This window comes from Leucoraja erinacea, chromosome 15 (genome assembly GCF_028641065.1).
Source record: "Leucoraja erinacea ecotype New England chromosome 15, Leri_hhj_1, whole genome shotgun sequence".
NCBI classification, from domain to species: domain Eukaryota; kingdom Metazoa; phylum Chordata; class Chondrichthyes; order Rajiformes; family Rajidae; genus Leucoraja; species Leucoraja erinaceus.
In genome coordinates this window covers 12,477,804-12,502,617 of record NC_073391.1, presented here as the reverse complement: position 1 = coordinate 12,502,617, position 24,814 = coordinate 12,477,804, and the positions used below count along the sequence as shown (strand labels likewise).

Genomic DNA, 24,814 nt, shown 5'->3' with positions numbered 1-24,814 from the left:
AATGGAAGAGCTAGGTATTAGCTCAGAGACCTCGGTGCTTGCTGCTAGCCATTAGTTTCCTCTCCAGCTGCACCAGGTTCCGGACTATGAAACTGACATGGTTGGTCATTCATCAGTTTCACAGTCCGCACTCGCACATTCCAACTACAATATAAATTGAATATCTCATCGCACAAGATATCAACACCACACGGAGCTAAAATATAGATATCAGCAGAAACAAATCTCACAATACATAGAAGTTAGGTGACGAAACATTGTATACATTTATACGGGTTTCAAAAAGCCAGCATTTTATGTTGTTAAACGACTGGACTAAAAGTGATGTGAAACTTCCTTTAGCCAAGCTGTCAAACAGGAAATCTTTTAAAGTTGGCTAGAGAATTAGCTGGAATTACCTGTGGAAACATATTGTAAGAGGTCAGTAGAAGGGTCACTAAGTCGGAATGCAGTGTGAGAGTTTTACATCCATAATTGCTCTTTTTTTTTAATGCTGTCTATTTCCTTGAGTATTCCTGCACGCAAAGTTGTAATGTAATCAAAATAGCAGTTTGCTAAACTTAGCAGAGGATAGAAATATTTCAGCAAAACATATTTACAGCAGTGGTGAAACAACCAGGATTTGCAACCAGTATATTGTTGCATTTGTGCTGAGAATATTATTTTTTAAATACCTGAATTTTTTCCACATACCCTCTATTAGAATCTACCACTGGTCATATTAAAGTCTGATTTAAAAAAAAAGAAGAATAGTTTGATAACAATTTAAAACCAAACATTATTAATCATTTAATAGAATTGTACAATCAATACAAGCTGATAACCTTATAGGAAAATCTCATTCTAATGTGTTGAAAATATCATACTAACATAACAATTTCACAATACACATGTTCCTTATTCCCTCTTCACTCTCTTTTCCCGAATTTATTTAATTTTATTTTTAATCAAGTCACAATAGTTGAGAATTTATTTCCAGTTCCGGGGTGTCCTAAATTTTAAATGACTGATCTCTTACTTTTTATTCCTTCCTCCATCCTTCATTACTGTGTGTCCTTTTGTCAGTTAATATTAGAGTGCAATTTGTGTCGATTTTGCTGGTGCAGTGTAAATTGATTGTTGTGCCAGTAAAAAAAAATGTAAAGGGATAAAAAGATTCTTTATGGACAGATTATATTCAGGTGAATTAAGTATACTTGTAGAATTGATGCAGATTACATGTATTAGTACACTTAACACTGCACATTAATTTTAATCCTACACTTTGAGGTTTGTAACAGAATCAAACCAGAACAGTGTATGGATTTAAGTGAGGAATTGAAGAATCTTTTGTTAGCTTGTGAAGAATGAAGGTGCAGGAGACTCCACTGATGTTCCCCAGGGTTTTGTGTCCAGAATATCATCAGGCAGCTTTTGACAAGCCGCTGAGGAATCTTAGGCTAAGATAGAATGGATCTGCCTCGATATTTCTACCAATCCAGAGGTGAACTGAGACAGTCAAACCACTTTGTTCCCTAAATTATTCAAGCTGGCTACATATCTTGTGGAACTCATGAAGCTCGAGAAACTGTACAATAAAAAACAGCGCGGGTCTTCGGCTGAAGAAGTCATGTCTCAGTGCAGCAGAAGGAGGAAAATCAGGTCTGTTGGTTTGAAACAGGAAGGATGCAGAGTTGAGATAAAATTTGTTCAGTTTGCATCGCCTAGTTTCAGCCATATTTTCAAGATTTTTTATTTTCCTGACAGTGAATCTGCACGTTTGGTAATGTCCCAGATGAGCAAATGAACAAAGATGTTGTTATCATCAACAAAGCTGCTGATGGTGAAAAACTGAAATAAAAACAGACAATTCTGGAGACTCTCAGCTGGTCAGGCAGCCAGTGTGGAGTGGAAGGAGCATTGGAGTTAACATTTTACATTATTTAAGTAATGCCTTTCGTAACCTCATCCCATCAAGTCAATGTGTTGTTTATAATGAATTAACACTGCTGTGATGCATGAGATATAAAGGGTAACTTGTGTACAAGTAGTTTCCAACAAGAGCAATGTTTTAATAAATATATAGTTTGCTTTATAGATGTTGGGTAGGAATGTATTTGCTGAGATACAAGGTTGGTAGGTGTGGAAGTGAACATTATTCTGCTCTGCCTTGAGTTACAGGGATAGATACATAGATAGACAGACAGACAGACAGACAGATAGATAGATAGATAGATAGATAGATAGACAGATAGATAGATAGACAGATAGATAGATAGATAGATAGATAGATAGATAGACAGACAGACAGACAGACAGACAGACAGACAGACAGACATCACCAGAAATACTCCATCATCACTGCATTCACAAACTGATGAAGAAGGTGGAAAGATATCTTACAATCTGAATTCCTCTATTTTGTCTGATATCACAAAGAAAATATATTACATCGGGAGGAACAATATCTATTAATATTCCCCCCCACATTTGAAATTTGCACTGGAAAATGGAAAATACTAGACATTCTGTGTCAGGTAGCATCAATGTGAAGATTGAGGAGCATAATTTTGGTCTCCATTGTTTTCCTGTAATTTTGACAACATCCTCTTTTCCAGTTCTGTTAAGAAAATGTTGTTCTTCTCACTGGCCCTGTAACCTCTCATGTAAAGAGCATTGGAAATAATCGGGAGTGTAGAGATTAGCGAGATGCTTCCAAATATATTACGTATCACCACAACCTTTCCACAAATGTTAACACACACTCTGTCACAAAATAATCTGCCTCATTGGTGACCCTCGGACTATCTTTGATCAGACTTTACCGGCTTTGCCTTCCACTAAATGCTATTCCCTTATCGCGTTTCTATACACAGTAAATGGCTCAATTGCAATCACATATTGTCTTTCTGCTGACTGGATAGCATGCAATGTAATAAAGCAATGGACAATGCTTTGAGCTGTTGTGGCAAAAATAATTTGTAAAATTGGTAATTACATTTCCATTTAAAACATTAAGGGGCCTGTCCCACAGGCGATTTTTTTCAGCGACTGTTGGCGATTATCACAGTTGTAGCAGGACCCCTACGGCAATGTCTACAACAAGCTATGACAACCTCCCACCGAGTTGACATCAAGCTACGGTAAGCTACCAACAACCGGCGACCCATTAGGACGTCCACCCATGACCACGCCTACAACAACCTACGACCACATAGGCGACAACCTATGATAATCAAAGTCAACCTACGTCCACCCGTGACAAGCTACGACAAGCAACGACCCTGTCGGAGACAACTGAAGACAACTGAAGACAATTCAGTCACCGGTACCTGTTGACGTAGGTTGATGTAGGTTGATGTAGATAGTCGCCAATGGAATTCACCGAAGTCAGCACCCGGCGACATCCAATGTCACCTGGCGACAACCCACATCATCCTGGCGACAACCTACGACAGCACCTACGACAGAAGAAGACAAGCTACATCAAGCCCACAGTCGCCAAAAAGTTTTGAACATTTCAAAATCCAGCGACAACCAGAAAAACGTTGCGACTCTTTGGGTGACTGAAGAAGACAACTCACGACCATACAGGCGTCAACCCGTGACCATGTGCCGACAGCCTAGTCGCCTGTAGTCGCTGAAAAAATCGCCTAAGTGGGACAGGGGCTGAACTAACATCCAGAAAACCAGTTTCACTCTAATGTTGTATAGTTCTGCCTCAACTTGTATTTCGCTTTAATAACCTAACGCACTTGCTGCGCAGTTTCATTCTTTGACTTAACATCACCACATTTATTTTTCCCTTTTTTTCTTCAGATTTCTGGAAGATGAAAAGCAAATGCTCAATTATCAGCAAGAACCGGTATATTTGTTTTGCTCAAGCATACTCTGAAGGTGATAGTAAATACTGGAAACATCATCAACAATAACATGAAGGGAAGATAGACGCAAAAAGCTGGAGTCATTCAGCAGGTCAGACAGCATTTCAGGAGAAAAAATAATCTCTTCAGAAGAAGGATCTCAACCCGAAATGTCGCCTATTCCTTTTCTCCAGAGATACTGTCAGACCTGTTGAGTTACTCCAGCATATTGTGTCTATCTTCGGTTTAAACCAGCATCTGCAGTTCATTCCTACCAATAACACAAAGTGTCCACAATGATGTCTGTCTATTTCCATCCACAGATGCAGTCTGACCTCCCTGAGTTCGTCCAGCAGTTTGTTTTTTACTTAAGATTCGGTCTCTCGTGTCTGTACAACATGGATCAGGCCACCTGCCATAGTTGGTCTTTCAAAAAAACTCAAAGGATCTTTCCCATCCTCCATCCAAGAAACAATTTAACTGCCGTACTCAAAGATGAACCTGATAATTTTAACCCGTCCAATGGGCTAAGAGTCGGCTCCGACCAAGGTAGCCGGTTCAAACTGAGTGCATACTGTCGTTGTGTCCTTGGGCATTTCAACTGCCGTGGATCACTGTCAACACCGCGACGATGAACCTTTCAAGGGAGATAAAAATCATTTCGTTGTCTCTGTACTGTACACTGACAATGACACATTTTTCATTTTTGTTCATTTCAATGCACAGATTGTTGAAATACATATGGTTAAACAGGTTATTCAGCTTTCCCCTCTGCTTGCAATGAAAGTCTCTAAAAAATGTGTTGGAATGTTCCAATTTATTTATTCTCCCACAAGGACCTGTAGTTTAGTTTCTTTCAGAGGCAAGGCTATTTTATGTTGTGTCTCTTTTCGCATTTGAACGGAAATAAAAGTTTCCCTCACTATCTCACGTCTTACCCCACCTCCCAACATATTCAACACCAAACACAGATGAAAGGTCATTGACCTGAAATGTTAACTCAATTTCTCTCTCCACAAATACAGCTGAGTATTTCCAACTATATTTTCTTCACCGCTGGAGAGAAGGAATGGGTGACGTTTTGGTTCGAGACCTTGACCCGAAACGTCATCCATTCCTTCTCTCCAAAGATGCTGCCTGTCCCGCTGAGTTACTCTAGCTTTTTGTTTCTATCTTCGGTTTAAACCAGCATCTGCAGTTCCTTCTTACGCAATATTTTCTTCACACCGGATTGTCAATTCTCCTCAACTTGTTACAATATCAAAGGATTGTAATCAAAGGATTAGTCAGACAGGACCAGTTTTGGTGCTAACACTACACATGGTGGCTATGGTACACACATATAATCCCAATTCCTGGCTAGAGCTTGATCTATATTAATGGCCAGAAACCCAGAGCAATACACTTCTCATGGCAAAGTAAGGCACAAGACCTTTGGAGCTCACAAGTTCAAATGAAAGTCTATAAATGTATCTAATGTTCAAAGCTTCATTTTGGCAATCGTACATTCTGGGACGGAATTTTCTGTTGCTTTTGATTAATGCAAAACCAGTTCTTTTCCGAAAGTACCTCAGCCAAATAATATTTGGATTCCATCAAAGTGTACATGTAAGATGATATAGGTATTAACAAATTACTCAGAATGAGTATATATGGTTTCTTTGCAAAACATTAAATTTTTCTTCAATGCATGTCTGTAATCCTGCAATATTTACTATGACAATGAAAATATTGATGTATGGCACTGTCAAAAAGATATCCTTTATGTCAGTTTTTTGTTTCGGGAGCTGGAGTGCTATAAATACTGTATATACTCCAGCTACAGCACATTCCCATAATTATTGAAAACATCACCAACTAATTACAGAAAATAGCAATTGTCCAAAGTGGCCCCTAATAATCTACTTAATAGACTAGCTGTATCTGTTGTATTTCAAAGGGGGCATCGAGTCATTCACAATCTTTAGAGCTAAGCTTTATTCGGGATAATTATTGTTTCGTGAAATAATGACGAAGTTGAAAGGAAATTGTGAGATTTCCATAATTATCAATTTTTAAATTAATCATCCAGCATTATACTGAGGTTCTGAAGCCCAAAATCATTGGCTGCTATCGATACAAAACAGAACACTGCATCACTGCAAGCAAAAGGTACTTCTACTGAATGAAATAAGAGGGCTTAAATCACATGGGATGTTTGCAATATCAAATTGTCCAGATCACTCTTCCTTATGACAAATAATGCAGATATCACTGATTGTGGTGCTTCTACTGTGTTTTATTGGACAGTAAGTTATATCTAAAATCCAAAACACTGCAAATGCTCAAAATCTGAACTAAGACTGGAAAATGATGGAAACTCTCAGCAGGGCAGACAACATCTCTGGAAAGAGAAACAGAGGAAACATTTCGGGTCTATGACCCAAGGGTCTTCATCCTGAATCATTACTGTTTCCTTGTCAATTGTCTCTAGATGACCTATTCAGTAATTTCCCTCATTTACTGTAGTGCAGTCCTTATGCCTTTTCCACAAGCACACTTCTTCAGTCAGGGAGATAAGGTGTTCAGAGTTACTGATGTTTCAGAAGTTCTGCTAATCCACTTCTATTTAACCCATTTAATACATGGAACTCTTGTAATTTGTATCCTTCTCTACTTCACCTTATTATGATAAAATACCGCTCTGAGCAATTGCAGTGAGATTTTGTAAAGCTAGATTTTACCCATTTTGATGGGGCGGCATGGTGGCGCAGCGGTAGAGTTACTACCTTACAGCGCTTGCAGCGCCAGAGACCTGGGTTTGATCCCGACTATGGGTTTTGTTTGCACGGAGCTTGTATTTTCTGCCCGTGAACCGCATGGCTTTGCACCAAGATCTTCGCTTTCCTCCCACCCTTCAAAGACGTACAGGTTTGCAGGGTAATTGGCTTGGTATGAAATGTAAATTGTCCCTAGTGTGTGTAGAATAGTGTTAATGTGCGGGGATCGCTGGTTGGTCCGTACTTGGTGGGCTAAATGGCCTGTTTCTGCGCTGAATCTTTAAACTACCCAGGCACATATAAATTATATATCCAGGTTTTTAAAATACTGCAGTCCACATCGCTCAGCTGGTTGCACTCACCATTTTATTATTTGCCACTTAGTTCCAGACCTTCCAATTTACCTGTACATGGAATCAGACTGCCAGCAGGAAGAGGAGGTAGCTTCTGAAGAGTAGAGTTGTTGGCTGCTCCTCACCAAAATGTCCATTCAAAAAGTCTGGGATTTAGGACCATCATAAACATGTACTGCTGCTGCCTTCCTCTCTTCCATGTTTTTTCCCCATGGCTAGGAAGCCTTAGAGTCAGACCATGTGATAGCCAGCAGTGTATCCCAAGCTTTCTATAGTTGGTAGATATTACAGAACGCCACTTGTACAGTGACTGCAATAGCAAAATAATGATGTTGTTTTTATTAGACACTGGTTATATTAACAGCGGTGACACCTTTTAAGAGCACTTGTGGTTACAAATTCTGTCCAGGGGCATTGGTGTTCACAGTGCTATCTTTACTGCTCCAATTAAATGGGGCACGAATGAATGTTAGATTCATTTGAACACACAGAAATTAGTGTGGGCCTGTCCCACTAACTCGACTTTTCAGCAACTGTCTTCGACCTTCAAGCTCGAAGGCACTCGCCTGAAAAACCTCGATCTGGATCGACCATAAGCGATGAAACCGCGAGCTGGATCGACCATCAACACACACACACACGCACACATCGCAAAGACGGGGGCCAGGGAAAGTGGGGGAGCGCTGTCTGAAATTCACACCCATGATGAGCAGAAACGTAAAAGATGGCTGGCACAATATACGGTAAGTCCTTTATAGAGCGCGGCGGTGGGGGGGAAGAGAAAAGGGGAGAGAAGGGAGAGAGAAGGGGGGGGGGAGAGGAAGAAGGGGGAGAGAGAAGAGAAGGGAGGGGAAGAAGGGGGGGGGGGGGGGGAGAAGGAGTGGAGAAGGAGTGGAGACACTTATAAGAAGCCAGACAACTTATAATAAAGTTTAGCGAGCATTTAACATTACCGGTCGGTTTTCCTTGGTCTGAAAACTCCAATGAGCCAATTAAAGTGCCCGGTCAGCAAAGGAGATTGCCTACGGCTACCTCGACTGCCTATAGTGATCCCACTCCACTGCACCACGAGTTCAAAAGAACCATGCCGACCAATAATTTTTACTCACGGAAAATGTTTCAGCATGCTGAAAAATTTTCCTCAGCCAAACTCAGGCCGCGAGTATGCGGGAACTTCCCTCGAGCATGAATGAGACTTCCAGTGACCTCCTAGGACCACGTGTCGACCATGCTGTGAGTTTGAGTCGAGCACAAACTCTTCTAAACTCGCAAATTATGTCACCGCAGTGGGACAGCCCCTTAAGTCCTCCAACAAGCCACAAAAATGCACATGCTGTCTTTGGCAATACAAATAATAATGAATCTACGAACAGTTTCACAACTCCTCATATTTTACACATTTTAAGATGCAATTATTACTTGAAAATGTAATCCAGCAATAACAATAAAGCAAGATTTCAAGTAAGTAATATTAAAGACAATATTTGGAGACATTGTGCTGGTTTTCTGTGTGGTCCCTGCTATTGGTACCTGCACGCCCATTGACTTTCTCATTGGCAATTTCCAATCTTGCTTTTTGCTCCCTTATTGATTTTTTTCCTGCTCTCCAGTGTTCATTCTTTTGCTGTTTTATGAATGTGATATTTGATCCAAACTGCCACAAAAATATGAAGGATGATGAGGTGTGATGACATGCACTCTGACCATAGTTCTCTGGTGATGGAGGAAGGGAATATGTAGGATGTCAGGTGGATTGTCAATTAAATGGGCTCTTTTGTCCTAAGTGGTGTCATGCCACACGAGATTTGTAGGAGCAAACTCAGCCAGTGAAACCAAGGCTATTCCATCACAATCCTGACGTGCCTTGTAGACGGTGGAAATCCTTTAGGGTGTCATGAGGTGAGTTACTTATTGCAGTAAGCCCAGACTCTGACTAACTTTTATAGTCACAGTATTTATGTGGATGGTTCAGTTAAGTGCCTGCTCAATGTCAACTCCACCCTAGTAGTTGATGATAGAAGAAAGGGTAACAGTAATGCGCGTGTTGTGGTAGAACTGCTGCCTCACAGCATCAGAGACCCAGGTTCGATCCTGACTACAGGTGCTGTCTGTGCAGAGTTTGTACATTCTCCCTGCAACCACATTGTTTCTCCGAGTACTCCCTTATCCTCCCATATTCCAAAGATATGCTGGTCTGTAGGTTAATTGGCTTCTGTAAAAAAAAAAAATGCCCCTAGTTTATGGCATAGAACTAGTGTTTGGCATAGACTCGGTGGGCCGAAGGACCTATTTCCGCGCTGTATCACGAAAGCAAAATAAACTAAACTAATTCGATGAATGTCATGGTGGTCTGATTATCTCCTAATGAGAAGGTTTATGCATGGCACTTGCCTAAATAAAATAATTCTTGCTGCTTTTTAGTCAATGCTCAAGATTGTTTCAATGTTTGAGAAGTTGCAAGTGAAATTGAATATTGTGCAAGCATCAGTGAGGGTCCACACTTTTGAATTATGGAGATACGTTTATTGATGGAGAAGGTGGAGATGGCTGGGACTGGTGGATGTGAAGATCAGTCTCCAATAGATACATTCATCTACTTTTGATCAAGATTTGACTCAAACTACTGGATGTTTTTCCCTCTTGAACATGAGAGGCTTATGATGCCATGCGAGCTCAGTGAAGCCACTCTTCATTACTAGAATTCAGCTTTCTGGCCCAGTTTAGGACCAAGGCAAACATTTATCATGGAGCCATATGATCTTGGCCTTATAGCACAGTTGACAACAGTTCCTATTACTTATGTAAAAGTAAGAGTAGGATAACTAGATGTAATTAATCAGACTGGAAATTAAGGAACCAGGAAATTCCCCACTTATACAGTGCGGGTACTAGAGACTGCTAATTCAGCTGTGCAAGTATTCAGCACTACAGTTGGATATTTTCTGGTCTCATTTGCTGCATCTTCACAGTCTTTACTCGATATGAGGTGGAGTGCATCATTGGCTTCTCTGTTGGCCAGTCCCCATGAACCATGGACCATCCATTTGTCTGATAGATTCCTGAACTTCAGTCTTGGTTTACATCACCTTTACTTTGTGGATCAGAGACGTGCTTCTTCTGCTGTTTATTTTTATTCTGAATCAAATTGATTTCTATCGAATTTTATCTGCGGTTGGTTTCTGTAAGTGGCACATTCACTCTTCTTCTTCTTGCTTATGGCGTGCACAGCCTAACGTTGTAGGACGACTTGTTCTACCTGATCTTATTTGATTGTGCATGCCGGGTTGATTGCATTCATCGAAACAGGGCGGATCACGTGAAGGTTGCAATCTTCCACCCCGCACATTCACTCCAACATGCATCATTTAAACAGGATTGTTCTGTCAGCTGGCCCCTCTCCTCAAACTTACATTTTGTAGTTCTTTATTTCCCATTGTGATTTAGCTCTTTAACATCATGCCAAATCTTGCATACATTAGCAATTCAGTATGTATGTTGCAAATTAAAATGTTTGAGAAAATAATTTGAGCAATGTATATAGTTATGCATAACACAATGCAGATGTTTCATATACAAAACACAAACTGCATTGTTAGAATCAGAGAGTCTTATCAAGAACCATCATACATAGAAATCGCACATGAGGCATGAAGTGTGAATATAGTTAGCTTTTAGTCAGGTCTGGTCTTTGTTCGAAAGACAGATATTGTCTTTGTCATAATAGGCTTGGTAAAATGGGACCTTATTGACCAAGTGATTTCTTTTTACAGTAAACATGCTGAACTGAAGGATGTTTCACACCAGGGACATTAAAACTACTTCTGGTGGAGATCAAACACCATTGATACTATTGCCTCCCAAATCCCATCTGTGATAAAATTGATTTAACAGATAGGATAAGATGTTTGGCAACAATGTCTTCTAATGCCCGCTGTGTGAGACACCAGGGGATGATCATTATACCCCAGTTACCAGCAAGAAATGACACAAGTAAATGTGAACGTAAACAAACTGGCAAGTGATCAATAATACAGGCCAACAATACCAGTCTGCATTCAATGAGAATCGCAGATTGTATTTATTCCAAAAGTAGTAAGAAGTTGCCAGCACAACCTAGAAGAGGGCAATATCGGAGGAAGATGAATAAAGATGCCAGATGCTTTGGACAAATTTAATTGTGAACACTGCCCAGCCAATATCAATAAATATCAATGACAGCTGGGGAAAGATGCTTCATTATGGTGTAAGATACAATCAATTGACAGGAGAATTCTAGGACACGACCTTCCTTAACCCGGTAAAGGCTGTTTCCACACCTACATGAATAACGCATCACAAACGATATGAAGACTGGGTGAAAATCCCAACTAACTGACAGAGGACCAAGGAGAAAGCAAAAACAAAGGTTACAGATCATTGTTACTGAAGCAAAGTATAAGTGCCCTTATTTTCCACAGTTGAACACCATTGCAGTAAAAGATCTTTACTATTTTAATGGGTCTTCAAAATATTATGCTCTAAAAATGCCATGCTTTTCTTCCATAGGTTATGTTATCAATATCCCGAGTTTAACGCTGCCTCTCTTTCTGTTCTCTTTTACCATTTAACTAGGGTTACCTAGGGTATCCAGGTTTATGCTTTGTTTCTCATTGGATCCATCTGCTTCTTTTATGGCTCACTCTTTTATGTTTTACGCTTTGATGGCTGCCAAATATTCCTCAGAACCAACCCTGTACAACCCTGCTTTCCTTTACTTGTTATTGAATATCTATTGTGCATCTTGAAGCCCCTCATGTCTTCCAGCATTGTCTTTCAGCACTTTAGCATCTCAGACAACTCATAGTTCCTTATAGCTGGTTAGTAATTGTTCTAAGAGTTGATGTCGCAAATCGAACCTAACCTTTATTGGAGGCATTACAATTAAAGAACTGTAAACATTGTGGGAACAATGCAATTTCTGTTTTTATGCAGTATTAATAATTTATATTATTATACCAGCAGGGGTCACTCATACAATAAATTTCAACGTTGCCCCATGCCCTTTTCAGTGTACCCCCTGTGCCCATCACAAGCACACAAAGTTAACTTTTATTGAGTTAGTCATGAAACATTCATTATTCACATTTGGCAAAGCCGTAAAAAAAGGGAAAAAATGGTGCAAAGCAAAACATTTATTTCCAAAAACGATGTATTCCAATTGCAGTACCTGTAAAAAAAATGTCACATCTGTTTGTTTTAATAAAAATCAAAATAATGTTTCGTACACAATGTTTGCCTGCTTACACAATCTACTGATCGACATTTTTTAATTACATTGAATTAAAAGTAGTAATTAAAATGCATTAGCAAAAATGTTCCTGTACGAAAAAAGCTGTAACTCCATTTATCTTCCTTGTCACCTCACTTTGTGATACATGGAATTAAAATAATTCCAATATTTATGCCTCATTGTATCACAAGTCCAACACAGAATAATGCTTACTGAATAACCAAGTTGCCCTTAATAAAGCTTATAAAAAACATTTCTGTCTAATGTTTTCCGAACGTTAATGTTACTCTTAAATCAAGAAAACACATTAAATCTCATGTAAATTCTCTCCTAGCATGGTAAACACTACAGAGCCAATATTTCCCTTCTCATGTCTTAATATTGAATTTCTGAAGTTGCAAGAGAAATAAAAACAATGTTACTTTGATTCAGAACACAAGATTGAATAAGATGCCTGAATAAAGATGTATATTATGACTTTCTTTAATATTTAAGTCAGACATTCATTGATTTGTTTCTTGTTTTCAGCAGACCTTGACAACATGATAAAATAAATCATAAAAATAAAATGTAGAGGTAACATCGTTTATGGACTTCATACAGTCATCAATCTCTGGCAGTGAGTGAATTACCACTGCAGCCAAAGATCTATGCTTCTTAGACTTCAATAGGATACTAGCAACTTTTTTTTTTCTTTGCATCTACTTCGAATGCTCACGACTGGTAAGTATTATTACTGTTCTTTTTGAGAGTTTGTTTTATGGGCAGTGGTCGGCATATGCTTCTGTAGGAAATATTTTATCAGATTCCTTTTGGGTTGAAGTCAATGTGCAAACAAGTGCAGAGAATATGAAGCGCCCCACCGCATTGCTATGCAGTCACTAAACGCCATGGCTATACGAGGTGGACCTTATGCCACAATTCTGCATGAGACCAAATCGCAATTAATCCTGCACGGAGATTGAAACCATTGGCCTGGAATTTGTGGCTGTAATAACATCCGAACTGTCATCTCTGGCTGTCATTGCTCTGTGAAACTGACAGCAAAGTCTGAATCAGTTGAATGGAGCAATCCAGCAGTTGCTGCCATTGATGCCCTGCTCTTCCATGGGTTATGCTGCTGCATTCTTCACATGTGCAATCACCACAAAATCACTGCTCCAACATCAGCTGCAGTTTCTTTTACACACATTTCCATTGCTGTAAACCTGACCATTTTTATATATAAAATAAAACTGTCCTCAGTAAAGATAAATACAGAACCAGTGGACTGTTGTAAATGGGTCTGGGAAATAAATCTTCTGTCTTGACCTGGTCCTATTTTTCATGCACCAAATCACACTCACCAATTTGGTTGTTTCAAAATTACTTCACTAAATCAAGATCTATCAAGGATGGACCATAAATGCCAGAATTGCCAACAACAACCAAAGTCCATGCACAAAGTGAAAAAGAAACATTGACCACATCAAACCTTTTTGACTGAGATGGAACTGTGTTTCATTATGATATACAAAGTCATGACTCTTTCAAAATTTCTCTCAAGATCAAATTTACAAGTGTTGTGTTTTTAATAATCAGTATTTTTTTTTTAAATTAATATTGCATATTTTGACTACATTTCACGACAATTCAGTTCTAGGGATAAACATGATTTTGATTGCCCCACACCCCATGAATTTTAAAGCTACTGCAGATGAGGGAGTTGGGAGGTGATGGGTGGAAGGAGATGAGGAGGTGGAGGGGGAGGGGGGGGGGGGGGGGGGGGGGTGTGAAGTAGTTGGGAGAGGGGAGTGTGGAGGTAGAGTGACTGTGTGGGGGGAGAAGAGTGTTCAATGGTACTCACAGTGAAATTCCTTCTTTACATACATCCCAGTAAAAATCTTAATATACTTAGGCACCTCTTTCCAAAAGGGTCAGAATAATAAATTACACAGACAGTACACAGGTATAATCTGCTGTTCCTACTCTGTTTGCCTATGTATAGTATGATTTTTACTGGACTGTATGAAAAAAAAAAAAATTTCACTCTACCTAGTGTATATGACAATAAACATTCCTCTCCCCTCATCTGGTCCCTCTAGTAGTGGTGGAGGAAACATATGTTGATAGAATGGAGCAGCTGGGCTTGTATACTCTGGAATTTAGAAGGATGAGAGGGAATCTTATTAAAACATATAAGATTATTAAGGGATTGGACACGCTAGAGGCAGGAAACATGTTCCCGATGTTGGGAGAGTCCAGAACCAGGGGCCACAATTTAAGAATAAGGGGAGGCCATTTAGAAGGATGAAGAAAAGCTTTGTCACCCAGAGAGTTGAGAGTCCGTGGAATTTTTTGCCTCAGAAGGCAGAGAAGGTCGATTCTCTGGATGCTTTCAGGAGAGAGTAAGATAGAGTTCTTAAAGATAGCGGAGTCAAGGGATATAGGGAGAAGGCAGGAATGGGATACTGATTGAGGATGATCAGCCATGATCACAGTGAATGGTGGTGCTAGCTGAAAGGGCCGAATGGCCTACTCCTGCACCTATTGTCTGTTGTATGGGGGGAGAAGAGTGTGGAGATAGAGGGACCAGAATAAGGGTTGGACTATAAAGGTAGAGGGACCAACTGGGGGGAGAGAGGTGTGGTGGTAGATGGATTAGGTAGGGGGGTGTGATGAAAGCACCTGGAAGGATCAGAATGAGAGAGAAATGAGGGTGCAGTTTACCAGGAATTGGAAAAATGATTGTTCACGCCTTTGGGTTGTTGATTACCGAAACAGACTATGGGATACTGTTATCTTCATTTGTGTCTGGCGAGTTGAAATGTTGAAGGACAGTTGAAATGTTATGAAACCAGGTAGTCAAGATGGCCATTGTGGACGGAGCACAATTGCTTGGTAAAGGTGGATGTATTGAGAGCACCAAATAAAATGGACAAATCTCCGTCTCATTGTTCATTCAAAATTCTTCTTTATACCCACTTCTTTGACTCCGCGCCACAAAATATCGAAATCATCACTGTGACCAGTTTTGTTCATCCAAGGCCATATGAGATTTTTCATTATTTTCCCTTTAGTTAGCCTAGAATGTTATTTGATAACATTGCCTGCAGTTGCAGGTATCGGCGGAAATGGAATATACATAGATTATGTCTATAATAATATATAACAACACAATTGTATTAGACAGTCTGGGGAAAGCATTTTTCTTTTTCTTTTACATAGAGTAGCGGAATTATTTACCCAGAGTAGGGGAACTGAGAAACAAGAGGGCATAGGTCGCCCAATTATAGGAAGGATGTCAACAAAATAGAGAGAGTACAGAGGAGATTTACTAGAATGTTGCCTGGGTTTCAACAACTAAATTACAGAGAAAGGTTGAATAAGTTTGGTCTTTATTCTCTGGAGCGCAGAAGGTTAAGGGGGAACTTGATAGAGGTCTTTAAAATGATGAGAGGGATAGACAGAGTTGATGTGGATCAGCTTTTCCCTTTGAGAATAGGGAAGATTCAAACAAGAGGACATGACTTCAGAATTAAGGGACAGAAGTTTAGGAGTAACATGAGGGGGAACTTCTTTACTCAGAGAGTGGTAGCAGTGTGGAATGAGCTTCCAGTGGAAGGGGTGGAGGCAGGTTCATTGGTATCATTTAAAAATAAATTGGGTAGGCATATGGATGAGAAGGGAATGGAGGGTTGTGGTATGAGTGCAGGGAGGTGGGACTAAGGGGAAAAAAAATTGTTCGGCACGGACTTGTAGGGCCGAGATGGCCTGTTTCCGTGCTGTAATTGTTATATGGTTATATGGTTATATGGTTAAAAGTGATGGGGGACAGATTCAATAGGAACCTGAGGAACAACTTTGTTTACACAAAGGGTGGTAGGTATTTGGAACGAGTTGCAACAGGAGGTAGTTGAGGCAGGTATTATGTCAACATTTATGAAAAATTTAGACATGTACATGGATGGGATAGGTTTTGAGAAATATGGGCCAAATGCGGGCAGGTGGGACTAGTGCAGATAGGGCATGTTGGACAGCATGGGCAAATTGGGCCGAAGGGCCTGTTGCCACACTGTTTGACAATGATTAGCTTGACTTAAACATTAGCTTTAATGATACTACAAAAAGAAAATAGGTAAATAAGTATTTTAATTGGATGCAGAGCAAATACAGTAAATATAATATAGAGATTGTATTTACTACTAATGTGCACCCATACTTTGATCTCTTGTTTTAAACCAATTAGGAAACCATAATCCATCTGAGAATGGCATGAATTGAACAATTCAGTATGAATACAAATGCAAAAGGGTTACAATGTTGGTTCAAACGTCTAATTATGCGATTAATCATGTACTTGTGATGCTTAATTTTGTTGAGGAGTATAAAATTGCTAAAATAGTCCCAAAATGTAACATGGTCAATGCAAAGAGCCATAAGGCAGGATAAATGACATGATGAACATTTTGTCTCAAGTTTGAGCAAGTTGGTAGCACGACTTTTGGTTATGAATTTCATTATGATCTATTGGTTAAAACAACTGCAGTTATATAGATTTATTGGTGCTGTGTACAATACAGCAAGAGAAATATATCTACTGGCTTCCAAAGAGAGCTGAATGGTTTGAGTTGTATTGTCTGCTGAACTAATAATCAAATACAGTGGAGAACAAGAAAGTTAAACAGGAAATGCGATGTAAAGGCAAAAGCTCTGGACAAGAGTGGCACGGTGGCACAGCGGTAGAGTTGTTGCCTTACTGTGACAGAGACCCGGGTCGATCCCGACCACAGGTGGTATTCAGTACGGAATTTGTACTTTCTCCCTGTGACCTGCATGGGTTTTTTCCAGGATCTTCAGTTTCCTCCCACACTCCAAAGATGTACAAGTTTGTAGGTTAATTGGCTTCTTATAAATGTAAATTGTCCCTAGTGTGCAGGATGGTGTTAATGTGCAGGGATCACTGGTCTAGGGCGGACGTTTCTGTTCAATATCTCCAAACTAAACTAAAATAGTGAAACATTATGTCAAATGGTGAGTAATCCTCCCATTTTATATATCAAGGTCCAAGTATCAAGACTGAAGATGCGAGTGATGGTCTTCTCAAAATCCATGAAGATTATGCTGGTTCAAATTATACCCAACACATCTGATTACTGGGGAAATAAAAATATTTCTGGATCTGATCTTTCAAGTTGGTAGCCAAGGGGTTCAAAATGCTCAGTAGGCCAAATACAACAATTATTTGTTTCCATTATTAGTGTTCAGTTATTTTAGACGCACAAAGCTGGACAACCCACTCTGAATTGGCAAAAACCTAAACCGAGCAATGATATTTTCTAAGTGAAAGTTGGATTATTCTAGATGCTTTTCGAGCCTCTGTTCCTTACAAGCTGAAAATTCTAATATCTAAATGGGTGAGATTTTACATATTGGGAAGTGAAACCAGGGCAGGACCTTCACAGTGAATGGGAGAGCCCTTTGGCAAGTGTTGTAGGACCAAGGGATCTTGGAGTACAGGAACATCATTCCCCAAAAGTGGATTCAGAGGTAGAAAAGGCATTTGGTACATTGGCCTTCATCAGTCAGGGTAATGAGTATAGAAGTTAGGGCGCTCTGTTACAGTGGCACAAGACCTGAGGCCGCATTTGGAATCATGTGTTCAATTTTGGTCACCCTAATGTTATTTACATTAGGGAGGATGTTATTATGCTGGAATGAGTGCAGAGAAGATTCAAGAGATGTTGACAGGAGTTGAGGGCCTGAGCTATAGGGAGAGGTTGAGCAGGGCTGGGGTAGTATTCTTTGGAGTGCAGGAGGCTGAGGGGTGATATTATAGAGGGAATGTGAAGGAATAGACAAGGTGAATGTACTGTGTCTTTTACCCAGGGTTAGCAAGAGCAATCAAGATCCAGAGGACACATGTTTAAGATGAGAGGGTCAAGATTTAATAGGAACCCGAGGAGCAACATTTTTACTTCGAGGATGATAGGTATATGGAACACACTACCAGAGGAGGTAGTTGTGGTAGGTATTATAACAGCATTTAAAAGACACCTGAGCAGGTATATGGATAGGAAAAGTTTAGAGGGATATAGGCCAAATACAGAAATTGGGACCTTTGTTAGCAAGTTAGACCAAGGGGGCCCCTGTTTCTGTGCTGTGTGACATTTAGACTATATGATTATAAGAAATGAAGTCAAATCGATATCTGAACAGTAATTATTTCCCAGTATCATGGCTGTCTTATCAATTGAGTGTTATTTCTGTCTTAAAGTATTTTGCCTGAAGGTTACAGGCCCTCTCATGTTGCTAGATTTGTTCTTACTGTTGAAGCAATCATTTAGAGCTGGATATTAACGTAGCCCAACTAGTACAAAAGTCCTCCTCTATTTCTAACAATATTTGTTTGATATTTTTTCAGACGCAGAATACAAGCAGCGTCGTACATGTCAAAACCTTCACTCAGGTGGTTTGGTTTTGGCAATTTAATAATACACCAGAAAGATTGAATGGGAAAAAAAAGGAAATGTGGGAGAAAGGAATATTTCAAACATGACAGATTGTTTCGGCTTCTACTTCTGTTCCAATTATGGAGAGAGAAACAGACTCACTGGAGAAGTAGATGGACTTGTAGGCACAGGGAGAGATAGACTCAGGAATTCATTACAAAATATTGAATTTAACAATAGTGAAGGAATAACAAAGATGTTATGGTCAGATCCATAATCTTCGCACCCCGAGTGCTGTCATACTCATCCTATGCTTCCCTGCTGACTGACACTAGGAATCTATCAGTGAACCAAACCACACATTTCAATCTTTACTTTTATGTAACATCTGGTTTCCACAACACTTATATCAAACTTCTCCTCACAATGGTGCTAAACAAAGTGATTGCTTCCTACTGCCAAATCCACCACTACACCCTGGTGTGCAACATTTTCCCCAAACTCTCTTTTGCCAAAGGCTAGATTCACTCTGATACCAACATCACCCAGAGACAGGCAATTCACATTTCTTTTGCCCAACAATGCTGAAGATGAACGTCTCAAAATTCATTTGTTCCGATCCTGGAACAATATACACTTGCCTGTTGCTCCTGTACTATATTCACTTCATTTGCCATACCATGCTGATGCAAGACCTTTATAGAATACTAGATTAAGTGGGACCCGTCGGGTCCCATGTTCACACGGGAGGGCTGGTCCCCCCATGCAATATTTCACCCCTCCACCAATTACAATATTGGTGGCCAGTGGGGGGGGGGTGGGGTTCTTTCTGGAGCGCTAATATGGGTGTTGTGGGCTGAAGGGACTGGTTTCCAGAGGGCTAGTATGGACATTGTGGGACAAATGGATTCTTGGGGTGGCAGCTCAGTCACTCAAGCTTGATGTGCTGTAGCTCACTCACGGCTGGTGGGCTGGCAGTTGACTCACGGCTATTCCTTGAAATTCCATTTCAAGCAGGGTGCAAGACCACCAAATTCAAATGCAGTTTCCTACCATTTTAAGCAGGGTGCAAAGCCACCAAATTCAAGTGCAGTTTCATACCACTTCATGCAGGGTGCAAGACTACCGAATTCAAATGCAGTTTCCTACCATTTCAAGCAGGATGCAAGACCACCGAATTCAAGTGCAGTTTCCGACCATTTCAAGCAGGTGCAAGGCCACCGAATTCAAGTGCAGTTTCCGACCATTTCAAGCAGGGTGCAAGGCCACCAAATTCAAGTGCAGTTTCCGACCATTTCAAGCATGATGCAAGGCCACCGAATTCAAATGCAGTTTCCTACCATTTCAAGCAGGGTGCAAGGTCCCCAAATTCAAGTGCAGTTTCTTACCACTTCAAGCAAGGTGCAAGGCCATCAAATTCAATTGCAGTTTCATGCCACTTCAAGCAGGGTGCAAGGCCACCAAATTCAAGTGCAGTTTCATACCACTTCATGCAGGGTGCAAGGCCACCACATTCAAATGCAGTTTCATACCATTTCAAGCAGGGTGAAACCAACATAAAAACCACCATAAAACTGTTCAGTAGATATTCAGTGTGTTCAGTTGATTCACAGCCCAGACAGAGTCGTGACCTCTCCCTCCCCCATCTTGCAGAGATTGAGCCACACCCACACTTCCGGGTTTTATAATCCCTCCCCCCTCCCACTGGAAGGGGTGTGGCCTTCTGGTGGGAGGCCACATCCCTTCTGGAAGAGATTGACAGGAGAGAGATTCTCAACATTTTTTAAACACTCATAACACTTTTATTTTTCATTGATTGGAAGAATCCTCTGCACCTGATGAGCGGAGGGGGACTGAGTAAGATGGCCACTGAGTAAATGGTAGTGTTTAATCGAAAATCAATATACAGTGCAAACAGGAAGTTGTCAAGTTTAGACTTTTATTCATTTGCCATTTCGAACTAACCACCACCAACCATTTGCTGTGCTTTATTTCAAACCAACCTCCACCAACTATTTGCTGTGCTTTATTTTAAACCAGCCACCACCAACAATTTGCTGTGCTTTATTTCAAACCAACCACCACCAACCATTTGCTATACTTTATTTCAAACCAACCACCACCAACCATTTGCTGAGCTTTATTTCAAATCAACTACATTTTAATTTTCAAACCACATTAAGGGCACTCAAGGTTAGTAAAACCACACTCACAGTTTAGTGGACATGTGTTCAGTGTTATTCACAGCTCAGACTGAGACATGACCCTCTCGCTCCCCCATCTTGCACAGACTGACTGCAGCACTCAACACTTCTGGTTATAGTCCCCCCGGAAGGGGCGTGGCCTTCAGGAGAGAGAATCGCAACATTTTTTAAGCACTAATAACTCTTTTATTTTTCATCGATGGGGAAAATCCTCTTGTCCTGCGCAGCGGAGGCGGACTATGAGTAAGATGGCCAAAAATCACAGCCGTAAGTGGCAGCGTTTTTTCTAAAATCAATATACAGAACAACAGGAAGTGGTCAAGATCAGTAATATAGTAATATAGATTTTAGTAATATAGATTAGATATGGTGAACCGAGGGAGAGGTTTAGAGTTGGCAGGTCATCCCCCCAAAACAATTACAGTCATGATCTTATTGAATGGTGTAATATAATGGATTGGTAAAGCTACAAGTATGAATTTGTCAGGAAACTACTCCTTGTACAGAAAGCAGGATGGGTTTGATTTAGTTTAGAGATGCAGCATGCAAACAGCCCCAACTGCCCATCGGGTCCACAATTACCATTGATCACCCAACCACACTAATTCCATGTTATCCCACATCTCGTCCACTCCCTAAACATTAATGGCAATTTTATATGATGACATCCACACAGTCAAAGGAAGAATGTACAAACTCCACACAGAAAGCTTCTGTAGTCAGGATCAAACAAGGGCCTCTGGCACAGAGAGGCAGCAATGGTTGCAGAGGTTGTTCTGGGAATTTCAAGGAACTTCCCAACATACACAGCAGAGATTCTGTATGTCAAGAGAGAAGCTCCAGGGAAAGTCAAGGGCAACTGCAAATACTATGGCTGCCATAGTGAGAACAGAGAGGCAGCAGAGAAGAGGTACTCCCTCGCTTATACTCAATGACACTGAGTTCACCCCACTGCAAGTGTTAGTGTAGTCATTGTCAACCTGGCATAGGCTCAGACATCGCAATATACATTAGCATGCACACACATGCTCTGCTAATCTCTAATCTCTGGACACTATCGAAGATAGAGCAGTATAAAGCACACAAATTCAGCCTACAATGTCTTGATGTGATGTTAAACTAATCTCATCTGCCTGCACTTGATCCATACCCCTCCATTCACCACATATTCATATGCCTATCTAAATTCCTCTTAATTGCCACTATCATATCTGCCTTCAGCACCGCCACCCCCCCTCCCCCGGCTACATGTTCCAGGTACCATATCTGTAAAAAATAAAACAGCATCTCCTATAAACATTGCCCCTCTCAACGTAAAACTATGACCTCCAGTCTATTACATATCCACCCTTGACAAATGGAATCGACTGCGTACGTAATCTATGCCTCTCATAATTTTATATACATCAGGTCTCTCTTCGGGCAAAATTTTCCCATCCCGAAACATCACCTCTGCATGTTATCCAGAGATGCTGTCTCTGCTGAATCCAGCACTCAGACTGAAGAAGGGTCCTGACCCGAATCTATTATTTTTCCAGAGAGATGTTCCCTGACCCGCTGAGTTACTCCAGCACTTTGTGTTTATCTAAGATGTTGTCTGTTTGTCTTCCAACACCCTCCAGCCCCCTCAATACAACCTCAACCATCAACACAAGGAGAAGAGCTGCAGAGATAAGTTGAGGAGAATGAGGATAAAGAGTTAGTTAGTCCCTGAGTATATCCAAGACACACGTATTTGGGTATTAACGGGATCAAGATAACTAGGGTTAGTGCAGGCTCTTGTTGTGATCTCATTGAATGACAGAAGAGGCATGCGGTGCCAAATGGTCTCCTCCATCAAACATTCTTACACAATTATTTCACTCAGCATAGTTTCAGATACAGGGATCAGGAGTGGTGAGTAAATTAGGTTGAGGGGACATGGGATTAGATGAGAGACACCAAGCCCCATGCTACCATTGGGCAGGAGGTGAAGGTAAAGGCAGCCTGGAGTGGGGTGCATTGGAGGTGATGTTGGCCACATGTGAACGATGCCTTGAATAAATCAATGGTTCAATGGTTTTGTTATTGACACGTTTACAGAGATACAGTAAAATGGTCGTTCAGTATGTTAACCGACAAATCTTTAGTACAATAGATCCTCTTCATGCAGAGAGTCGGCATGTTACGGTGCCATCTTGCAACTTCCATGTCTCTGAAACATCTGATCTAGGCCTAAGGAGCCATGCAATTCACATGTATATCACTTTAAGGACCGGTGTCCTGGTGCAGCTGGATCAATGAGGAAGATGTTGGCCTAGGACAATAAAACGCCACCAGGTCCTTCCACCACTGGTCCATGCAGATGCCACGGGATGCAAGTGAATGGAGGGCCTCCTGCGGCCACCTCCTCCAACACCATGACTCAAGACCTGGGTGAACACACTGTCAGCTGTGTCCAGCAGCCATCCTCTGCTTCCATGCACCAAGGTCATCACGATCTGCCTCTTGTGTTGACTACACAACTCTCGTCCTCCTTCCAAGGGCACGGATGGTGTGAGCTTGCGGACCACTCACAGACGTATTATTTGTCTACCCACCTGCTGCTACTTTGGATGGGAGCTACCACTGAACTAAGCGAGAGGATTTGAGTATAGAGCAAGGAGGCCCTACTGCAGATGTACAGGGCCCTAGTGAGACCTCATCAGGAATATCATGTGCAGTTTTGGTCTCCTTATTTGAGGAAGAACATTTTTGCTATTGAGGGAGTAAAGCGTAGGTTCAGACATATGATGAAAGAATGGATCGACTGTGCTTATATTCACTGGAAATTGGAAGGATGAGAGGGTTTCTTATAGAAACATATAAAACTCTTAAGGGATTGGACAGGATAGATGCAGGAACAATGTTCCCGATGTTGGAGAAGTCCAGAAACAGGGGTCACAGTTTAAGAATAAGGTGTAGGCCATTTAGAACTGAGATGAGGAAAAACTTTTTCACCCAGAGCGTTGTGAAACTGTGGAATTCCCTGCCACGTGACTCCGAAGTAAAATGAACATTGAAAAAGATGATCTAATATTACAACAGAATCTAGATCAAGGATTCTCAACCTGGGGTAAATTTACCCAGATTCTGGATTTATACATATTTTTTTCTCATTGACTGACTGTGTTTGTTTCTGGTATACCAGTATCTGTTCATCATTAGTTGTTCATAAATAAGTGAAATAACTTTAGTAATGTGCTATTAAAGTTGCCAGGGGTAAACGGGACGAAAAAAGTTGTGAGCCCCTGATCTAGATGAACTGGAGAAATGGGCCAAGGGATGGCAGATGGAATAAATATGAAGAATTGCCCTTTGGTAAATTAACTAAGGGCAGGTCTTACACTGTAAACAGCAGGGTCCTAGAGAGTATTGAAGGACAGAAAGACCTAAGGATGCATGTACATAGTTCTCTGAATGTGCTGTCAAATGCCGACAGTATGATGAAGGCTTTTAAACACACTATGTCCACACCAACCTGTGATCACCCAGTACACTATCCTATACACTGGAGACAATTTTAACCAAAGCCAATTAACCTACAAACCTGTACATCTTTGCAGTGTGGGAGGAAACCAGAGCATTCAGTGAAAACCCACATGGTTATAGGGAGAATGTACAATCTCTGTACAGATAGCACCCACAGTCGGGATTGAACCTGGGACTCTGGCGCTGCCAGAAACAGAAACATAAAAAAATAGGTGCAGGAGTGGGCCATTTGGCCCTTGGAGCCAGCACTGCCATTCCATATGATCATGGCTGATCATCCAAAATCAGTACCCTGTTCCTGCTTTCTCCCCATATCCCTTGATTCTGTAAGGCAGCAACTCTACCCACTGTGCCACCCGAGGTGTTTAGCAGAGTTACCTTCATCAGTCAAGGCACTAAGTATAGGACACAACAAGTCACAGCTCTGCAAGTAATTGATGAGCAAG

General features: G+C 40.8%; 1 long non-coding RNA gene across 1 annotated transcript in view; it reads left to right on the top strand.

The window, feature by feature from the left end:
- The window catches only part of LOC129704385 (uncharacterized), a 10,347-nt gene extending 6,090 nt beyond the window's left edge, over positions 1-4,257 (top strand). The window contains exon 3 of the long non-coding RNA XR_008724718.1: positions 3,799-4,257. This is a non-coding gene — a long non-coding RNA (uncharacterized LOC129704385). The remainder of the gene's footprint in view (positions 1-3,798) is intronic.
- The last annotated feature ends 20,557 nt before the right edge of the window (positions 4,258-24,814 follow it).